Source organism: Neoarius graeffei, chromosome 5 (genome assembly GCF_027579695.1).
Source record: "Neoarius graeffei isolate fNeoGra1 chromosome 5, fNeoGra1.pri, whole genome shotgun sequence".
Classification (NCBI taxonomy): Eukaryota; Metazoa; Chordata; class Actinopteri; order Siluriformes; family Ariidae; genus Neoarius; species Neoarius graeffei.
In genome coordinates this window covers 31,281,205-31,303,818 of record NC_083573.1, presented here as the reverse complement: position 1 = coordinate 31,303,818, position 22,614 = coordinate 31,281,205, and the positions used below count along the sequence as shown (strand labels likewise).

At 42.0% G+C, this 22,614-nt stretch overlaps 1 protein-coding gene across 4 annotated transcripts in view; it reads left to right on the top strand.

Annotated features, from left to right (window-relative positions):
• cicb (capicua transcriptional repressor b) overlaps window positions 1-22,614 on the top strand; it is a 174,963-nt gene that overhangs the window by 108,882 nt on the left and 43,467 nt on the right. The gene's annotated exons all lie outside the window — the stretch shown is intronic.

Below are 22,614 nucleotides of genomic sequence, written 5' to 3'. Positions count from 1 at the left end.
GAGTCATTTAGCTGCATAAAGGAAATTTGATCCTACTTACAATGCAACTCAGAAACACTGATGTTTAAAATCTGGAACTTTTCCATTTTATTTCTCTCTTAAATGCTATACAGCTGTCCTGATGAAGACTTATTTTTTATTGTAGCTCATAGATCATTGTTATTCACTCAGACACGATGCTTTACATAATACTGGGATGCAGGCTGGCTGTGTAACACATGTGCTATTAATCATGTATTAACTCCCAGTCAGACCCTGTCTGTTTTAGTAGCATAACATTTAGTCGTATGCCTAGCTGTAATTCTGCTTCTTCTTCTTTGTTTCATGGTCGTGGTTTGCTGTGGCAGAAACTGTATGGGTGGATACGGCTGTGCGTTCTGACTAATGCTGCATTCAGAAGTGCATTTGGTTTTGGTGCAAGTTGCAGGGTCAGATATACTGTGGAGATAAGTGAGGGCAGTGCTCAAAGTGCATGGGGTGGGTCATCTGGAGCGATAGAGGAAGTGCACTTGTTAAGATCAGGTTCCCGTAAAGCACTTCCACTTCTTATATTTCTCATACGCGTTTTCTGTGTGAGTCAGTCGTTTACCAGAACCACGGATGGTTTATTCGACACTCCATTAGTTAATGGAGTCACACTGATATCATAATATTTTTGGAGGCCGTTGTGTGTTGACGAACGAAGGCAATAAGAGTGACGGAGAGAGATCAGATCATGTTATTCGGGTATCATTCTTTCTTGTTAACAAACAAACAAACAAACAAACAAACAATTTTGTTCGTGGTGGTGGTGGTGGTGGCTCAAGTTATTCCAGGACACATTTTAGGGGCGGGCTTGTTCAAATGAACTCATATGAACCTGTCAGGTTGTACTTCCTGTCCAGGAGAACGCCACGAGCTTCTATGTCACAGTGTGGCCTAATGCAAAGTAACACATATATATATATCCTCCTAGGGCTTAGCGGTCACATGCGTGGACAGCACTTTTTAGAAATTCAGAACAAGAATCCACATATGTGGACATACTTTTTCTCAAAAAGTACATCTTATCAAAGATGATGCTTAGTTTTTATTTTAATCAGGTTCTAATAAGGGGCGGCACGGTGGTGTAGTGGTTAGCGCTGTCGCCTCACAGCAAGAAGGTCCTGGGTTCGAGCCCCGGGGCCGGCGAGGGCCTTTCTGTGTGGAGTTTGCATGTTCTCCCCGTGTCCGCGTGGGTTTCCTCCGGGTGCTCCGGTTTCCCCCACAGTCCAAAGACATGCAGGTTAGGTTAACTGGTGACTCTAAATTGACCGTAGGTGTGAATGTGAGTGTGAATGGTTGTCTGTGTCTATGTGTCAGCCCTGTGATGACCTGGCGACTTGTCCAGGGTGTACCCCGCCTTTCGCCCGTAGTCAGCTGGGATAGGCTCCAGCTTGCCTGCGACCCTGTAGAAGGATAAAGCGGCTACAGATAATGAGATGAGATGAGATGAGGTTCTAATAAGCCCAAATAGCAAAAAGAAATAAAAAATGCATGTAAAAAAAACAGCTTGGGTCTTAGGAGGTTATATATATATATATATATATATATATAATACATATAATATATGAATATTCACAAGCTGCTTTTACACTCAAGAGCTAAGAGGACGGATGGATTTGCATATGACTGACATTCCAGAGCACTGTGGACCAATCAGAGGCCGAGGCGGCCTAGTGACAGGTTTCAGCATGAGCCAATCCCAGCGCGTGGTTCAAGAGGACAAGGCGGGTCGTGCTACGTCACGTCACGGGCTGGGCGAGGTTCGCGCGCGCACACAACACATACTACAGGCACACTAATAACACACAGCGTGAGAGAGAGAGAGAGAGAGAGAGAGAGAGGGAACCGGAAGGGGGCAGCCTACTGTACAGCAAGAGGAAGAGGGAAAGAAAAGAAAAGAAAAGAAAAGAAGGAAAGAAAGGGTTCGGTGAGCGAGCAGAGAAAAGCGAGAAGAAGGAGGAGGAAGAGGAGGTTAAATGAATGGTGTTGTGATCCGCCGACTTTTTATACTACGAAGGCGTAAGAAAGGGAGCGCGCGCGCACACGCACGCATGCGTGGAGTGGAGGAGCGGCTGCGGTGAGGCGCACGAGCGGCCCTTTTACCGTACATGACTGCAGACTGTGTGCGCCTTCAGATCCGCTCCGCACTCAGCACACCTCTCTCTCTCTCTCTCTCTCTCTCTCTCTCTCTGAGTGTGTGTTGACATCAGTGGTCGCAGGACAGAGTTGAGCGGCGGCGGCTGATGACAGAGACTCCGCTCAGATTCGTGTGGCATTTAAAATCAGCAGGGTTTGTTTCGGTTTCGCTCAGTGTCGTGATTAGCGGAATTGCAGTGTGTGTGTGTGAGAGAGAGAGGAACAGGACGCCTGGGCTGCCTGTGTGAGACTGTATGGAGCTCCAGTCCAGCGCCTGATGATGATGATGATGATGAAGCTTTAGAGGACATTGTTGTTGCTGTGTGCGCTTTCCGTTAGTCACGTGACAGCGTGGAGTTTGTCAGAGCGTTTGCGGTGGTGAAGGGAAACAGGTTGCGCTCGGGTTCAGTCGAAGCTCTTTCTGCCTTAGTTTGTATATTCGTTAGAGTTTTTAAAAGACTTCTGGAGGGTTTAAGGTGACATGAAGGCGAGCTCGGATCGCCCGGTTGCGGGTAGCGGCTCAGGGGCGTTCCCGAGGGGACGGACTCAACCGGAGCACCGACACCGACACTACTACTGCTGAACCCGCCGCTCACACACACACACACACACACTCTTACTCAGATAGATAGATATCACTCAGAGAGAAAGAGATAGCTGGGTTTGTTTGTTTGTTTTTGTTTCAAGAAGTTGGAGGAAATTCAGCGCTGTTAGCTTTAGCATGGTGTCACATCCGCTTGTTTTTAACTTTTTTTTTTTTTTAAACATTCATGACCCATTAATGTTCCTGTTGTGCTGAGGGTTTGTTCAGTAGTAAAGCTGCTGAGGCGAGGCTAGGCTAGGCTAGGCTGCTCTCAGGCTCGCGATAATAATAAATATTATTATTATTATTATTATTATTGTAATAATAATTTATTATTATTAGCATCATGCTAAGCTAGCTGAGCTGTAGGTGATAACCCCCTGTGCTTTGGGCATGAACGTAGACCTGCTTGATGCTAACGTGTAATGTAGCGGGCGGGCTGGAGGTCTGAAGGCCGGTTTGAGGCAGCGCTTTGCGGGGTTCCTCAGCACGCGAGGCCGCGGATGAGCCTGAGGCCTAGTGACTTTTTAACCCTTCCACACCCACGCCGAGCTGTGAATGTAAACAAACAGGCGAATAGAGAGAGAGAGAGAGAGAGAGAGGGCGCTGGGGGGAACTTGGACCAAAACAAAACAGAGCTTCCAAACCTTAAGTTATTCTTACGATACGTGTTAATGTTTGGTGACGTTTTCTACGTAGTGTTTTTTATTATTATTATTATTATTATTATTATTATGAACGCCTAGCTTTTCTTTTTGGTCAAGCTATTCGTGTTTATGAAAGAGAAGCCTAGCCTGTTGTTGTTGTTGTGTGTCTGAGGCGTTTTAAGGTGGATGTGCTTGTAGCTGAGCCATTAATTTTACAAATTGAAAGGAAATTTGCCCAAAGATTTCCCAAAGAGGGGCCAGAGTTGTGGAACTAGCCGTGTGTGTGGCGGTGTCTGCCTGTTTTCATCCTTGCACTGACCATCACCTGCCAAGGACAACGACCACGAAGATGCTGCCTTTATACTAGAAAAGGATTCGTACTGTTTTTTTTTTTTTTTTAATTTTGTACCAAATGGGAATTTCAGCAACTTTCAACTCCAGTGGACATTTTTACTAAATGTTAATTACGTTTCTATAAAGACAAGAGGCTGAAGAATATTTTTATTTTATCAACCCAACCATGTTTTCCTCGGAAACGCCGCAATATCTACGCCAAGGCCTGAGCATGTTCGGTCAGTCTTCATCATTTCATCCTTTATGGTGCTCTTTATAGCAAAATGTCTTGTGGTGTTCAACTGACGGCTCCAGTAGGTGCCATTATTTTCAGCACCAGGCATTGAATAGAATGCCTTTACTGTCACTGCACAAATATACAACGAAATCACAGGAGAGCAAGGCCACCACTCTTGGGCACTTCAGCCCAAGGCCGTCCTGTGTTAACTTAACCGCGTGTCTTTGGACTGTAGAGGAAACCCACGAGGAAAACGTGCAAACTCCACACAGAAAGGCCCTCGTCGGCCGCTGGGCTCGAACCCAGAACCTTCTTGCTGTGACACCACCGTGCCGCCATTGTTGCAGTTTGTTACAAACACATTGTCTCCTTGGGTATTAATGCAGTACCAGTCAAAAGTTTGGACACACCTTCTAATTAGTGTTTGTTTTTATTAATTAAAACACACTTCGTGTCTTAAAGTAATAATGGATGTTGTTTCTTTTTACTTAGTTACACGGTGATGTAGTGGTTAGCATGGTCGCCTCACAGCAAGAAGGTTCCGGGTTCGAGCCGAGCGGCCGGCGAGGGCCTTTCTGTATGGAGTTTGCATGTTCTCCCCGTGTCTGCGTGGGTGTGCTCCGGTTTCCCCCAAAGACATGCGGTTAGGTTAATATGGGACGGCTTTGGGCTGAGGCACCTAACTCCCGACTGCTCCCCGGGCGCTGTTCGCATGGCCGCCCACTGCTCTGGGTATGCATGTGTGCTTATTGCTCGTGTGTGTGTTCACTGCTTCAGATGGGTTAAATGCAGAGAGGAAATTTCACAAATGTGTGATGAATAAAGTTGTGCTTTCTTTCTTGACATTATAATACATAGGGCCAAATTACTCAATTCTGATTGGTCAATCAAGGAGGGCTTTTTTTTTTTCCTTAACACGGGGCCGTATTTCTGAAACGCTATTGGTTAGCTCGTTGCTTGGTTACGGTTACAAAACTGATCAAATTTTGTAAAGAAATCAGCTTTTGTAAAGAAGTTCCAGTAAAATTTTCTAAACCACTTTCAAAATCCTCGTGTCGTGTCGCCGTGTCATGATGCTTTAGGAACTGATTCAAACGTGCAAGATTGGTTCAGAAAACGTAAATGACAAATGTTGTGAATTTGAATGGCTTCCGAAGTATGAATTTGGCCCTATATATTATAAACAAGTAATCGTATGGTTCCTCGTAAAATTTTAAGGATCAATCTCTCTCATGATTTCAAAGTTTTCAAAACTTCGAAGTCACTCGTGAAATTAATCCTTAATTTTACTCGGCCCCATACGATTACCTATACTAATATGGATCAGTGCAGTTGTGGAATAGGGCTGTTTGATCTCAGACACATTAAGAAGCAAGAAATTGCACTAATTAACTTTTGACGAGACACAACTCTTCACTGAAAAGCATTCCAGGTGACTACGTCATGAAGCTGGTTAAGATAGTGTGCAAAGCGTCATCAAGGCTGGCTACTTTGAAGAATCTAAAATAAGAATTATATACAGTATATTAACACTTTGTTCACCAGAAAATTCCATACATGTTATTTCATATTTCTGTCTTCAGTATTGTTGTACAATGTAGAAAATAGTCAAAATACAGGAAAAAAAAAACCCTATGAACGAGTCGGGGTGTACAAACTTTTGACTCTTTGATATAAACCATTAAGGTCACTTTGTAGGTCACGGGTTCCCAGCCCTGGTGCACAATGTCCTGCACGTATCCAACACAGCTACTTCAACTGATCAGCTAAATAACAGCACTGGCTGAGTTGAATGCAGTGTTAAGTCAGTATCTTACTGGGCTGCGACTAGTTGGAGACACAACAATTGCGATAAAATATGCGAATTAGCGACAATTTTCACTTGGGATCATACTGAATTGATATTCGCATATTTTATCGCAATTGTTGTGTCTCCAACTAGTCGCAGCCCGGCTTTCCCTCCGCAGGCGGGGAAGTAGAGGAAGCCTCATGGAAACTGACTCGAGAAGGGTTCGCGACGGCTTTGCGACACCAGCGATGCATTTGCGTCTATTTTGAGAGAAATTTTGTCGCACGAATTTTTTGAACATGTTCAAAATTTCAGCGACGAAGGAGCAACACTTTGCAACTCATGCGAGGAAATCGAGAAGCCCCGCGAATGTTTCAAGACACTTTTGAAACTCTCTCGTGAATGACGTTCGCAATTTGTCGCAAACTGTCGCAGCCCAGTGAGATACTGGCTTTAGAACAGTGGGAGAGGAAACAAGAAAACACGGTAAAATGTGCAAGACCAGGACGTGGAACTTGTATTGTTGGTGTCCAGAAAGTCAGGAACGGATGTCAGTATGTCAAGCAAATTCTGCTAAAATGCGATACACTCATAGAGCGTAATGCCAGAGATCGGACTGCACGATAATTTTGTTTTTCATGACGGTCAACCACGTCATAGTGTCATAAATTCTTGCTGTGTCTTTGTTGTAAGCCTGACGATGGTGGAACAAGTCACTGGGGTCGTCAGACTAGGTGAGAAAATGTATAAAGGATATTACACGGTTGCGTGAAGATATGAAGTTTATCTTCGAGTGGTGAATGTACAACCCCGATTCCAAAAAAGTTGGGACAAAGTACAAATTGTAAATAAAAATGGAATGTAATAATTTACAAATCTCAAAAACTGATATTGTATTCACAATAGAACATAGACAACATATCAAATGTCGAAAGTGAGACATTTTGAAATTTCATGCCAAATATTGGCTCATTTGAAATTTCATGACAGCAACACATCTCAAAAAAGTTGGGACAGGGGCAATAAGAGGCTGGAAAAGTTAAAGGTACAAAAAAGGAACAGCTGGAGGAGCAAATTGCAACTCATTAGGTCAATTGGCAATAGGTCATTAACATGACTGGGTATAAAAAGAGCATCTTGGAGTGGCAGCGGCTCTCAGAAGTAAAGATGGGAAGAGGATCACCAATCCCCCTAATTCTGCACCGACAAATAGTGGAGCAATATCAGAAAGGAGTTCGACAGTGTAAAATTGCAAAGAGTTTGAACATATCATCATCTACAATATCTTCAATATCATATTAGCTGAATGGAATATATCTGATATATCACTCAACGCCAGCAAATATATAACAGTTATTCCATGAAATCGAGTCGTACATGAGCTGATAGCTGACGAGGCATGTAGCGCAGAGTCGGCTATAAGCCGTGTACGACGAGATTGAGTGAATAACTGTTTTATTCGATCCACATTCACTGGATTTTGAGAAACGGAGAGTTTTTTTTTTTTTTTTTTTGCAAATTCAATAAATAAAAACTTTACACAAAACGTCTGACAAAATAATTTCCACTTAGAATGTAAACAAACCGGTGAAATGACAGGAGCAATTTGTGAAAAATGCTATAATAATTCTTGAAAAATTAAAAAAAGATGTGTTCTTACCATCAGATGCTTTCATTCCATATTTTATTGCTTTTTTTTTGGGGGGGGGGGGGGGGGGGGGGGTTGTTTGACACTACGTTCACACTGCAGGCTGAAGTGACTCAAATCCGATCTTTTCGCCCATATGTGACCTGTATCCGATCTTTTATTGACAATATGAACGACACAGATCCGATTTTTTTCAAATCCGACCCAGGCCGTTTGGATATGTGGTCCTAATTCCGATTCCTATCCGCTCTTTTCATATGCGACTTCAGTCTGAACCGCCAGGTCGCATTCATCCGACTTACACGTCATCAACAAGCCACAAACGTCACTATTCTGCGCTGAAGTAGGCGGCGGGTCTCTCAAAAAAAAGTTACGACATGGCGCATGACATCAATGCGACTCCGCACCCACGCGTTCCTTTGAATGGAGGTTGCAGTCACTACCCCGCAGAACGCCTGAGCCAAAACCCTTGCCCTCTTCCTTCTCAACCTCCTCCTTAACATCAGGCTATTGTGCATGTTCTGGCTCCGTCGCAACAACAACTGCATCATCACCAGGTACTCCATGCTGGCTACTGTCATACACAGGAAACTTTAGGTTACTTCCGTAAACACTGGCCATGCTCGCTGCGTGTGACGTCGTCGTATCCTGCAATGCGCATGCGGAACACTTTTAGGTCGCTGTTCGTTCATACTGAGGATCACATACAAGTCGCATATATTTGTTAATGTGAACGACCTCACAAAAAAATCGGATTTCACAAAAAAATCGGAATTGAGCATTAAGCCTTGCAGTGTGAACGTAGTGTTAGAGTAGAGGTTTTTATTTAGTCCTTGGTTGGTTCAGTAACACGCTCCACCATTTTCTTCTTCTTTGGTAGTTCGCAAACCAACTTAAAGGTGCGTTACCGCCCCCGACTGGGCTGGAGTGTGGAACAGGAAATATTTTGGGGGGGGTATATTCTTTTCGCTATTTCTGTTTCTTTTAAATACTTAATGACAAAATGATATGTCTAACTTGATGCACTTCGCCATTTTGTTTTTGTCTGCTCACAGAATATGAGCTGATAGCCTAGTCGTAGAGTAGCCAATCAGAGCACGCGATGTCTCATCAAGTGAATGTGGCTAGAATATTATTTATTTACTATACATACAGGCCACTTTTTCCATGGAATAAAAACGTGTTCTGTTCCCTTGATAGCATGTAATATTGTTAGCATATCGCTTATCCTACATGTATTACGTCACTCTGCCCAATGAAGAATGAGCGCTGAATATGGTTGGATATTGCATGGTTGTTAAGACAACAGGACGTGACGCATCAAAGATGTAAAACTTCCGCGCTAGCAAGCGACTACGACAGTTTGTAAACAAACATGGCTGCCAGGTTTGCTTCGTTAAAAACAGAAGATTTTGAGAGAATTTTGGCTGCCAGGTTGCTCCGTTGTGCGTAGTTGTCGCTGTTGATTTTAAAAGTAATTAAGTAAATTGCACAGGGAAATGAATACTCAAGTCTGAGTGAAAAATACTGTAGCGAGCGTATGTGGAAGAAGAGTCTGGAGACAGAAATCTTGGTTTCTCGGTCGTTAGCATGTGCTAGTAGCTCTCTGTAGCACTGGCTTGACTGCGCTAGCGTTGGTCTTCGCTAACACTACCTACTGCTCAATGCTAGGGCTGGGAATCGATCCAGATTTCCTGGATCGATTCGATTCCAATTCATAAGGTCACGATCCGATTCGATCCGATATCGAGCTACTTGGATATTGCTGGATTGTTACTTTAAAGTAAAAACTGTCCCTATTGACAGGAGCAGCCCCATATGTGTTTGTGCATGTAATTTAACACCAAATGCCTTCTCCAGTGCAGTTTGATTCGCCGCAGGTTTAGCTGAAACTGTGTCGGCGTGGTGCCTGGGCCATTATTAAAAAATGTTCTGTTTCCGGTCCACCGGCCGGGTGAGTGCCATTTGTGCGGTTGAAATTTTTTTTTTTTTAAACGCCGGTTTTTTGGGTTCGTAAATCTAAAATCGAACTTGACATTTGCGCATTCCCAGGGCTTTCCACTAAGGCTCATACTAGCCAGCCATGACAAATAAGTAGCCAGCCGGGGGGAGTAAACACAAAAACTCCTGTGCACGCAGTTCCCAGGATTAAATGTATTTTCCACAGACCATTTATTTATTCACTTTACTCAAATATAAAGTAAAATGGCAGTAAATCTTCTTCCTTTTCTTGCGTATTGCATCATGAGGCGTTCCTGGCTTGTAAATCTCTTATTTTCGGTGCATGACACATTCACGCAGCTGAGCATGCTATGAATTAACAACGACAACGGTCTGCAGTGGGGCGACACAATTACACACTCAGCCAACATTTCTCCATTTGTGTATGAAAATACACTCCAACCACTCAGTTTGGCTTCATTTACAACCAACGGTGTCTTTTGACGCCAGCACGTAATTGAACGAAAGAAGACTGGTTTACCGGAGACAAAATAAGCGTTCTCTCTGCTTCTGTCCCCTCCGACACACTACTGCCTCCGCCGAGCGCGCGCGCACTCTGAACTGAATCAGCTCTGCGCATGCGCCGTGCGGCACAAAAAAATGGCAGCCACCATGAAGGAAGCAGATCCGGAGTTTTCAAACATTTGCTTAAGTGTGAAATCGCAAAATGGTATTCTAGCGAACAACAAAATAGTAAAGATTCAGAAAAACAAATCATTCAGTGATCATTTTAATAGTGTGATTTCATCCGAACTCGGCCTAACGCTCGATTTAGAACTACAAAAAGTCCGTGTGTCGGACATTTTAAGTACCTTTGTAAAAGTTTTGCAAATGTTGTAGTCAGCATTTAAAATGCTAACTTAAAGTTTTTGTACAAGTTTCAGTTGATTAAACTGTCATATTTTATTAAATATGTCTGCTTTTGTAATAAAGTACTGAACGAAAAAGCAAACACAGCATTGCGATTTCTTATCCATCCATAAAAAAAAAAATCCCTCCCTCCCGACTATAAATTTTTTTGCTCACCCGGTGGACAGGAAACGGATTTTTTTTTAAGGATGGCCCTGGATAAATGGTTGCGGAGATTGGTTGTATTGCCATTATATTTTACCACTAGAAGTTCTGTCGACTTCGTCTCTGTCCTCGTAACGTTTGAATCCAAAGTAATGCCATACATCAGCTTTCAGGCCAGGTGGTGATTTTAGCTGTGCAGCTTCAGCCATCTCACGTTCTTAAGTTTCGGTTTCATTTGCCGGCCCCCGCTTTTTATAGCGGTCCTTGCGCGGTCGAGAAAATAGTGCCTATAGCCACCTGGAAGAGATCGATCCACACATTTTTGAATCGATCTCATATTTTTTGAACGTGAATCGATATCGGATCATGGATCGATCTTTTGAACCCAGCCCTGCTCAATGCTACACCGGCTGGAATGTGACTGCACTGGTGCACTAACAGCACCGAGTCGCAGGAAAGCTATTGTCGGCCTTCAAGAATGCTGATATGAAGTGTGTATGTACATTATTATTAATAATAATAATAATAATAATATTGGCTGGGTTTTTTTCATGGTTTATCAGATATATTCCTAGACATATATTCGTAGCTGAATGGAATATATCTGATAAACCACGGAAAAAAAAAGCCAGCCAATATAATTTAAATGTCGCTCAGATCCGTGATGCATTTCATATGAAAAATGTGAGTTTTTCAACACGAGAAGATAAACTTCATGTCTTCAAGCTGATGTGTGATTTCTCTTTTTATTATATCGACACGTTCATAAACAAAGTCCACAAATTTATCAAAACAATTCATTGATTTCGTCACGAGAGATATGGAGATTTGTGTCACGGTTTTGGTTCTCCATGTCCCCGATGTAGCGTGTATGAGAAATGCGAGTAATATATTTCACAGTAAACACTTGTGTCCATATAATATAAAAAAAATTCTTGTATGCTAGACTTGTTGTGGGGTGTCCCAGACGTCACATCACTGTTTGTTTTTATCCCCCCCGGCCGAAAGGCCCGAAGAAGGATTATGTCGTAGCGATGTCCGTCCCGGGAAGGGTACTCAACTTCTGAAATCAACTCCTCTTACAATGTTTGGAGGAATTTCACGAAATGAAACTTGACAGGATTCTTTGCTATATGTCGGTAATACGCATATTGTAATTTCATTCAATTCAGTCGCATTTTACCAGAGTTATGGCAGAGTTGCCAGCGGGGGATATTGTGCTGTCCGAGCACTCTTGTTTGATGATATCACACTCCAAGGCCTGTTCGTTGTTCTTGACGTTCATCTTCGGACCCGGTGCTGGAAATTTGTTGGCCATGGGACAGTCGTGTCAAAATCGTACTGAATTCGTGTAGTCTGATCCTGGCATAAGGATGAACATGACTTTTTTTCAGACACCCTGCCTGTATAATTAGTGACCGTAGCCCCTTGGTTGCTGTATACACTTTGTCAGCCTGTCCCTACCCCACGTATCCATGGAATGGGAAGAGGGTCAACACACACTAGATGATATTCGGGTGGTGGAGCTCTCTCAGCACAGCAGTGACGCGACGCTGAGATATAGTAGGTGTTGCATGAGTACGAGTATTTAAAGGAGATACGCAGAACCTTTTTTTTAAAATAAATTTCTGAGTGGATAGTACCGCCATCCTTGACTCTTGCATGCTGCATAAATAGGAATAAAAAATATATTTTTGGGAGTTAAAATCGACTGCAAAATTGGCATTCGAGCTGCCCTGCTGAGCCAGCCAGCCCTGAGTGCGTGACGTCACTGCGGTAGCCGGTTTTAAGGCCGAGGCCTTTTACAGCTATAGACCAAAGTCATATCAATACAAATTTACGGTGAAAGTAAGAAATGCTGTTACCGACTCGCTCAACTAAGACTGATTTGACTCCACTGATTGTGGGTTGACTCTCATTAAAACAGGGCGGGTGTTGTAACTTATGCAACATACAAGTACACGCATGCATTTTCACTGATAAAACGTAAAAGGCTAATTAAATAATCAGATGAACTGAGACAATCACACTCTGAAGCAAATTAAATAATCTTATACCGGTAACATAGGCTACGTTCACACTGCAGGCTGAAGTGACTCAAATCCGATCTTTTCGCCCATATGTGATCTGTATCCGATATTTTATTGACAATATGAACGACACAGATCCGATTTTTTTCAAATCCGACCCAGGCCGTTTGGATATGTGGTCCTAATTCCGATTCCTATCCGCTCTTTTCATATGCGACTTCAGTCTGAACCGCCAGGTCGCATTCATCCGACTTACACGTCACCAACAAGCCACAAACGTCACTATTCTGCACTGAAGTAGGCGGCGGGTCTCTCAAAAAAAGTTACAACAACATGGCGCATAATCACGGGCGCAGATAGAGGGTGGGACTCGTCCCACCCAGATTTAAATTCACCTCGCTCGGTCCCCCCCACTTATAGGGAGGAAAAAACGTCTATGCTGTCTTTCTTTGCATAAGGCAAACCTCACGGAAAAATCAAAAGACTAATTACCATTCGGTTTATTGAGGTGCACAGCAGTGTATACATAGTTGCAACAACTCACATAAAACAAAACCAAAGACTGATATTCGGTTGGTTGAGCTGCGCAGACTGCACAGGTTGCGAGCTTGAGCTTGGTTGCTATGGTAACCCACAAGAAGTTTGACAGGCATATCGGGGTTGGGGTTGGTTTGCTGGCAGCTTTGTCCCCCCCCCCCCCCCAATTCAAAAAACGTATCAGCGCCCCTGCGCATGACATCAATGCGAGGGACGCTTCGGGCTGTGAAGGTTCTGAATCTTCTCAATGGAAGGACGCAGAGGTTAGGGAGCTGATTTCCATTTGGGGGGATGCAGCTATTCAAGCTAGATTGGATGGGTCATACCGCAACCGGGCGGTTTTACTTCCGTAAACACTGGCCATGCTCACTGCGTGTGACGTCGTCGTATCCTGCAATGCGCATGCGGAACACTTTTAGGTCGCTTTTCGTTCATACTGAGGATCACATACAAGTCGCATATATTTGTTAATGTGAACGACCTCACAAAAAAATCGGATTTCACAAAAAAATCGGAATTGAGCATTAAGCCTTGCAGTGTGAACGTAGAGTTAAACACACAATACAAGTTACATGTATTAATCTAAATGCAGGTAAACAACAAGTGTTTTTGTTGTTTTGTATCCAAATGAGAGTCGCATCTTATGCGTCTGCGTTCTCGCTTCTCGAAGGCCGATCTTGTGGCCAATTGTTTTGAAACAATCTGACTAAGTTGTTCGTTCAGTTCTCCGTTCATTTGCTTCTTCCATGTAAGGGTGAGAGATTGCTGCTGAGGCAGGCATATCCAGCGGAGAAATCAGACGGCTGCTCCACTCATTCTCCGTTTTCTCCATACTGAGTACTCCGCCATTACTGCTCGGCTCAGGCAATTACTAAAACCCGGGATGGGACGTCACCGGTTTTAGCAGCAACCGCGGGGAGGTCACTGCCCGAGCGATAACATGTCGCGTCCTGTTTCGTTCTGTCCCGGGTTTTAGCAACAACCCTCTGCTCACACTCCGGGAGAACTGGTGCAACTGAACTCACTTTTCCTTTTCTTGTAGTTTTCTTTTCCTTTAACTATTGGTACTGCACCTTCTTTCAATACGGGCTTATAGCCAACACTCCTCAACAGATCAGAGGTCTCGTACGAGTTTTCAGTAAAATGTGCAGAGCAGAGGAGAGACCACTTTGTAGGCGCCCAATTTGCCCGTGAACTTCTCACAAAACGCGTCCAAATCTTCGCAGTTTGGACATTCGTAGGCCATGAATGCAGCGTAAATCCACCTTCTGTTGTGTTGCTGCACTGGCTAGCAACACATCTACGTGGCATGGCGATAAATTGGCTCAAAATGGATGATCGGAGTTGCAGTCAGCTCTGTGTTTTAGTATAGCGGAAATGGCGATGAGACCGATAGACTTCCTGCGGTGACGTCACAGATGTCAAGGTCATTCACTCAGACCGCTACCTACATGAATTAGGGATGGCGAAAACTAAAAAAAATCTTGACCGACCACCAAGCCTTATTAGCCGGTTAAAGTCGATTAACCTATGAGTTTAAATCAGGGATGCAAACGGCGCACCTTTTGGCGGATGCCGCCTTTTTCACGGCTGAATCGTGCAGATCCGATTTTTTGGAGTGTCTGAATAATTTCATCAGGGTAAATTCTGTATTGAAATGACTAAATAAGCAAATGCCGTTACAGTCCGTGAAACAGGAAGTATGAGAAGAAAACAGTAAATCAGAAAGCTGCGCACGTTTGGCGCAGCGTACTAACACCTTCTGCGCGCTTCGGCAGCGCATTGATACGGAGCTCAGATATCAATGTGCTGCCGAAGCGCGCAGAAGGTGTTAGTACGCCTGTCATTATAGTGCGGACTTTCCATAGCATAGAAAATCGCTACGTTTCAATTTGCGTAACTGAACTTGTTTCATATCACTGGTCATATAAACCTATGTAAACAGGAAAAACGCGGAAGAGTTTGGTCGCATCTAACTACAGCCCCAAAAAATACCATTGGCCATGCTGAGCCTAGCTACATTGCTAACAGGGAGTGACAGCGCGTCTGACTGCGTCTGACTGACTGGGAGGTCGCGCAAAGCTCGGAGAGGTACGGAGCAGCTCGTCTCAATTCAGATAAGAGCATATTTCATTATGGAAGTACGGTGGACTGTTCCTTTAAGATCCAGCAGCTATGCTGGTTATTACCCACCACCCAGACCATATCTGGTGGTGTCTTCCAGTGGTGTCTGTTGTAGAGAAGAGCTGAAATTGTGCATCGCAGCAAACTGGATTCAGTCAGTAATTTTATACCTATTTGGTTGAAAATGGCCGCAGAGTGTATCCACGCATTAATTTAGCGACGCAGGTAAACACATCAGGTACAGGGAAGTAGAGGTAATGAAACCTGATTTATTAAAGCACTAAGAGTTAGCGATGTTGCTTATAAGATGATGTATGGGGGGGAAAAAAATTTAATAGCATTTTTTTTATTTGTGGTTTTCCTATTATCATGACCTTTAGCATGTAGGTTACTCATCTGGCAAACCAGAATCATTTGCCTGCTTGTCGCTCATTTTATTACCATGCAGAGAGAATAAGGGTACTTGTTTGTCACAGTTAAATAATTTTATTAAATGCCTCCTAGTCCACAAAGTTTCTATAACGGGGGTTTCCAACTAAAGGCCCAGTCCCACTGCACTTATGGATGCAAAGAGGATGTAAAACGTAAAAAAATTTTGCCATCCGTGGAAAACGCTATGCATCCGTTGTACTCATTGCATACGTGCTTCATACGCTCTATCCATCGAGCATCCGTCCACTGTGATTTCATCCGCGCAAAAAGTTTTGAGCTGCACAAAACTTTTAGAACGGATGAACTTTCCGCCGTGTACGATGTAAATCCGCGACATATACGAGCAACAAACGTTCTATGTCCGTCATCATCCGTTAAACATCTGCTGTATCCTCTCTGCATCCTCTGGGCATCCTCGCAACTCACATCCGCTGCAGCTGAAAACGGAAAGAGGGAGGAAAGATACGGTACATGAAACGTCTATTCATCGTTAGTAGCACGGAAATAGAAAGGATGTAAGCGTATGCATCTCGTATATAAAGTATTCAAAACGGACAAAGCGTTTATATCTGGGATGTATCTCGTATATTTAGGATGTCTGGAGTATGTCTAGAGTATGTAGAAGGACACCTAGCGACAATCGGTCTGCATCCGATATACATCCGCGCAACATCCCCTTTGTTTCCGTTAGGCGTACGTGATGCATCCCCTTCATCCGCTATGCATCCGCTCTTTCTGCTATGCGTCCGCTTCTCAGTTATCACCGGTAACCCTTCAGAGCTGTCATCCACTTCCATCCGCTAGGCTTCCTATGAACATGCGTTTAACATCCCCGCTATATACTACCCACGTCCGTTCTTTTCGTTCTGTTTTCACAAATTTTCGCCAATTTTGTCCATTTCTGGAGCGGATGAAAACGGATAGAGCCACCCCCGAAATTTTGCTCGTCCGCTGTGTCCTTTTTGCATACGTTTTGTGTCCATCGCCAGTGGGACTGGGCCTTTAGATGTGTAAGTATTCCTTGCGTACAAAAGTCTAGATATGCAACACGCATGACTGAATAGCAACAATGGTTACGCATCAAAAGGTAACCAATCACTACTAGTTCAAGTTTGAAACGGTTACCTCTTTTGACTAGCATCGGGTCATTCAGGCAAGATCGGACACATCTGATTTGAACTTGAAACCAGCCAAATAAAAGCGTATTTCTCTGTCCAATTGTGCTTAACATTCAGTTTTCATCGTTTGCTTTTCTTTCTTTCTTTCTTTCTTTCTTTCTTTCTTTCTTTCTTTCTTCTTTCTTTCTTTCTTTCTTTCTTTCTTTCTTTCTTTCTTTCTTTCTTTCTTTCTTTCTTTCTTCTTTCTTTCTTTCTTTCTTCTTCTTTCTTTCTTTCTTTCTTTCTTTCTTTCTTTCTTTCTTTCTTTCTTTCTTTCTTTCTTTCTTTCTTTCTTTCTTTCTTCTTTCTTTCTTTCTTTCTTTCTTTCTTTCTTTCTTTCCTTTCTTTCTTTCTTTCTTTCTTTCTTTCTTTCTTTCTTTCTTTCTTTCTTTCTTTCTTTCTTTTCTTTCTTTCTTTCTTTCTTTCTTTCTTTCTTTCTTCTTTCTTTCTACAAGTCATAGAGGGTAAATAAAGTGGGGTGGGTGGGAGAATAGTTAAAATCCGTGAAAACTTCCTCCTTTCTAAGTTAATGTCTCTAGCTCTGTATCTAGTTTCTGGTCTGTTGAACTACTTTCGGCGAAATAAATTACACACACGCACATGATTGGAGAAACTGCACAGCAGATCTGGTACAGAAGCCGAGTCAGGTCGTGTTAGGAAATTAGTGACGTGTTTTGTTTTGTTTTTTTTTTTTTAAGCACCTTTATGGGTATGTTATTACCATGTTGTGCACTTGGTTTGGTTTGCTGAGTCGACATATACACTGCAATCTACACTCTACCACTTGCCATTCCTTCTTCGAGATAATCTTGTTTTATATATAGTATGTGTGCGCATCAGTGATGCCACAGTTGGGTATTGTTTGGGTTTTTTCCCCTGATACCGGTGCTAAAACAATACTTTTAAAACAGTGCCGGTGCCTGAAACGAAAACACCACCAACAAAGACAGGTTTGACCTACAAATTCAGCAAAATACGTCGAGGCATAACCGTTTTTAAGGTAGCGATCAGCTAATGGTAAGCATCTGCTCCCATCAGAGCAAGACTAATGTTCACCAGCGATGGCACATGAGGCGCAGGGATACTTATGTTGTTTGTAACGTCCATTTCGGAGCACCGGAGGGCAATTTATTAAATGGCAATTTATTAAATTGCTATTTTTACTAACTTGAGTTGCGTCTCTATTAGAGTTGAGTATAATATAGTGTGAATGAAATTTTCATTTTAATTAGTTTGCAGGAAAAAAAAAGCAATAATAATAAGCTTGATTTCAGAATCATTTTCCTGTAGTTGCAAAGACTAACCTGGGTTTTATGTTCTGCAATGAGTTTATATGTGCAATCACTCAGTTAAAAAAAAAAGTATATAATTTAATAAACATTAAGGGCTCAACGTTAACAGTAGCCTGATTGCCCAGGGCAACCTTCAATAGATTCGGACAACCAGACTCTCACAAATGCTTGCCCGATCGGGCAACTACCCAAATATGTCAACTTGCGTGAAAAACAATGTTTATTCATTCATATTATGATTAAATTCCATCACGATTTGCGATTGTTTGACTCAAAGACCGCGTCCATGTTAGCATTACGGGATGTTCAACAACTAGTGGAATTCACATTTGCACATCGTGGGCTCGCAAAGCAGTTTCCCATTGCTAATAATTATCGTGTAGTGGCATATTCAGCGTTCTATTCAGACCGTCCAGGATTTCGCGATGTCGCGATTTGCAACTTCAACGCAAATTCAACCAATCCCCGCAAATTCAGGGCGGTGTTGCAATTATATCCAATCACTGCAACTTTCCCGCAAATTTGACCAATCGTTGGCGTCATCTTGAGGTGACGTCGACAACTACCTTCCGCCTTACTTCTGTGTATACATTCAAGAGAAGCCGCATGCGCGCAGTGTTGCCAGATTGGGCGGTTTTAAGTGCATTTTGGCGGGTTTTGAACAGATTTTGGGCTGGAAAACATCAGCAGTATCTGGCAACACTGCATGTGCTGGTCAGTGTTTATATAGGCTTAAATATCTGTTACTGAAAGTGTGTTATGTTTACAGTGAAGGACTTGTGTGCACTTTACCTTATTATTTTTTTTACTTAATACAAGAAATTAATGGATGCCAACGTTTTTGCAAAATGGTATTTTATTTCCATTGTTTAGGCAGCTTCAGCATCATACTGTGAGATTCTGTTCAAATTGTTTTTTTTTTTCTTCTATGAAGCCTGAGCATTTATTTTATTAGTTTATAATTATTGTTTAATTTAGTCTTCAGGAGAGACTGCCTGCACACAGTACTAGTATTAATAGTGTTTTTTTTCTTACATGAAAGCTGAGGCATTTATATTATATTTTAAGGTAACTTCATGTTGTGCTGTGAGGTTCTCTGCACTTTAACTTTTGAACCAACAGGTGCATTTGGATAAGTAAAGCCTATTTTTCTGCATTTTTTTGTAGTCCTGGTAATCTTTTATATTGGTAAAGTTGTTTATAGGACCATTTCTCAGTGTCTTTTTTGTTTTTTTTTTTAATCAATAGTTTTTCAGTAATAACTTAATATTTAACATATCACTCAATTTTAATCACAAAAAGAGAAAATCGCAACAATTTCTCGCAACTTTCACTTCCTCCCGCAATGTAATCGCAACAAAAACCTAAAAAAACACCGCAACTTTCATCGCAATTTTTTGGAAAACCCCCCCACAACATCAGACATTTTAGCCCGCAACAATCACAAAAAAGGCCCGCGGAATCCTAATAAATAAAAAAAAATATGTAATATTTGGGCAACCATGTTCTGAGTTCGGGCACCAGATTTTTACAAATGGTTGCCCTAATGGCAACCATGTCTCAAGTTAACGTAGAGCCCTGTATGCTACAAGTAAATAACTTTATTTTTTTTCGCTGTCTGGTTTCCATCAAATCCTGCGCTCTGATTGGCTGGCGAGTGGGTCCGTATCCTACAGTACGGACCCCAGTTACAGACCCCTGGCGACTTGCTCTTTCACAACAACAACAAATGTAGCAATTTTTGTCAACATTTATCTTTTTTATAAGATTTATTTATAAGATTTTTATCAAAAATCTAAATTTTTGCCAGCATTTCTCAGCATAATAGCATTAATTTTACAGCAATGGATAGCGATAACGACAGTGTTCACAGTGAAAGCGAGTTTTAACTACCCTGAGAAGAAGAAATAAAAGAAAACATTTCAGAAGAAAGCTAAAAACCTCCAACTGTTGCTAACGCCAAGTAAAAAACATGGCTGAAATCCTGAATGACTCAATTTTGTATAAATAGGGGACTACATAGGTGGCAAAATGTAGTTTTTTTTCCTGCATGGAAGTGCACTTGTATACCGAGGAGGAAGCCATTTGTATTATAGCTGTGAATGAGGATTCAAAATGGTGGCTCGGCTCGGTTTTCCCCTTTCGGGCGCTCTCGTTTTCTGTTAGAATTTGGTAAAGAAAAAAAATAAATATATTATTTACCAGCTTAAGGTCGGTCCGTATGGTGAAATACATCACCTCGGCCCAGAGATTTACCAGCTTAAGGTCGGTCCGTATGGTGAAATACCATCACCTCGGCCCAGAGGGCCTCGCTCAGTACCTTCAAGACCTCGGTCACGGTATTTCACGATACGAACCTCCCAGCTGGGAATAACATACATGTATTCATATAGTAATATAACGTAATACTGAACTTCTAGTGAGCCTTATGCCCCACTACTACCACCGTCAGCATGTGGAAATCTCAATTTCAGGATTTTTGGTGATTTTTTTTTTTTATATATATATGATTTTATTACTGTATCTCTTTCTGTAAGACTTTTGTGTAATATTGTACTCGTAGTAAGTCTTGTATCCCACCGGGGTGAATCTAGTTAACAAAAACGCAATAAAAACTAAACTAGTCAACTAGAAATTTTGCAAATTTCATCTTTTTTGGTGCAGTCTGGTGACTTCTGGAGCTGCAATTGAGCCTTAAAAAGAAATGAAAGAAAGCGTTAATTTTAAGTGTGAATTATATTTTATTCGGCGTTCAACACATTTTATTTACTAATGTAATAAAATGTTATAACACAGTTTAAATTTAGTTTCTTATTCATTAACCAGAACTTTACAAATCACTGTAATTATCAATAAAATCTTCTACAAATTCCTGCAATAAAAGCAGAAACCTTAAATTATAATTTCTAGTGCACTTAAGACAAAAAAACAAAATACAGATTGCTGCAATCGAGTCGTATTACACAGAATCCATCTTTACTGTAACCAACAACGATAACAAACGGGATTCAGACGACTCTGAAGATTAATATTACGAAATATATTTTACAAGATCTACATAATGCAAATGTTACATCACACAGTGTTAGGAATCGTTTTGATTCTGTTAAAAAGTGCAATAAAGAGGAGCTAAAAATAAATGAAATTAAGTTAGAAATGAAAGGAAATGTTCCTGTAGTTACGAGTGACTTGAAATGTAAATGGTAAACAATACAAATCAATTCAGTAATAACGGTGGTTTATGAAATACTGTTTAAGATAATGTAAATCTTGGCGAAAGAGAAACCAATCGAAAGTGATGATCATTGCCGTTACCATGGGAACAGTCTTTTATGAACGTGGAGGTGGGCTCTGAGCACACGGAGTCCGGTGTGACTGAGGAAGGGGACGAGTTTTATGTTTCTTCTAATTTACGTCATTTAAAAACTAATATTATTTGGCAGTGGACACACAAAGTTTCTGTCGGTATGTTTATCAGGCTCGTATGATAAAAATCTCGCAAAGATATTTATCCAAATACCCGACCTACTCATTCTAAACCTGCCGAGCTTCGCTGGCGCAGCTCTCAAAACTCGTAGTATTTTGCTTCCATTCAAGCCTCGTTTCAAAGTCTGACCAATAAGAACGCTACGGGTATGTTTTTGGCGGTAAATTTGATTTCTCGATTTAACTTCCATATATGGAAAGCACGCGCGCCGGGCCTCGCCCCGGGAAACCGCTGACCGGCGACGACAATGTCCGCAGAAATACACAAAATTACTTCACGAAACAACCAAGTTTCACACAATTTTGGTCAGCACGGAGTTCGCGGTAAAATGTACAGGCCGTGTTTGGGGATTTATGGCCGTGCTTTTTGAGAATTGGCCGTTTAAAACAGCTGCACGGCTCGCTAGCTAAGGCCTATGTTGTAAAACTAAGCTGAAAAAAAAAAGAAATGAAATTTCAAAGCTATAATAACTTTGCATTCCACTGTATTGAATCCATACCGTATCCTCATGCTGAAGTGCGTTAAGCCTAGGTCACAACTGGATGTACGATTTTTTGGCCGTGCGATTTTTGGCGTTTTCCAAATCGCTGCTTTTTTTTTGTTGTTGTTGTTCATGGAGAAAGACGCACGTTGGCCGTAAGTTTGTCTTGCAACCTGAAAAAAAAAAAACGTAAGCGCCCGTAGAGTTTGTTTGACATGACAAAGAACCTCTGCGGCCAGTCTACAGCTCGAAAATCAGCACGTCACACGCGCGCCCTCCGTGCTTTTCTTGCGTTTTTTGCACGTTAGACCGGCTGTAGGAGCACGTACGGCCGGTTGTGACCAAGGCATTAGATATCCTGCAAAGTAGACGACTATAATCTTGGTAGTAGCCCGTGTCGTGCACTTTTTAGACGGTCCCTTACTGGGGAGTTTCATTTATATTAAGCTGTGGTGACATGCATTTCTGAATTTGCTTCAGTGTGCTTTAGCCAGAGAAAATGTAAAAAGTATGTTCAATTGTACTTGCTTCTCTTTCCACTCCAGAGTTAAAAAAAAAAAACCCACACACACTTTGTCCTTTTTGTGTGTTTTTATTTCATGAGAAATGGAGAGAGAATCTTGAATGTGTAGCCAACTTTACTGTGTGTATTTAAGTGATG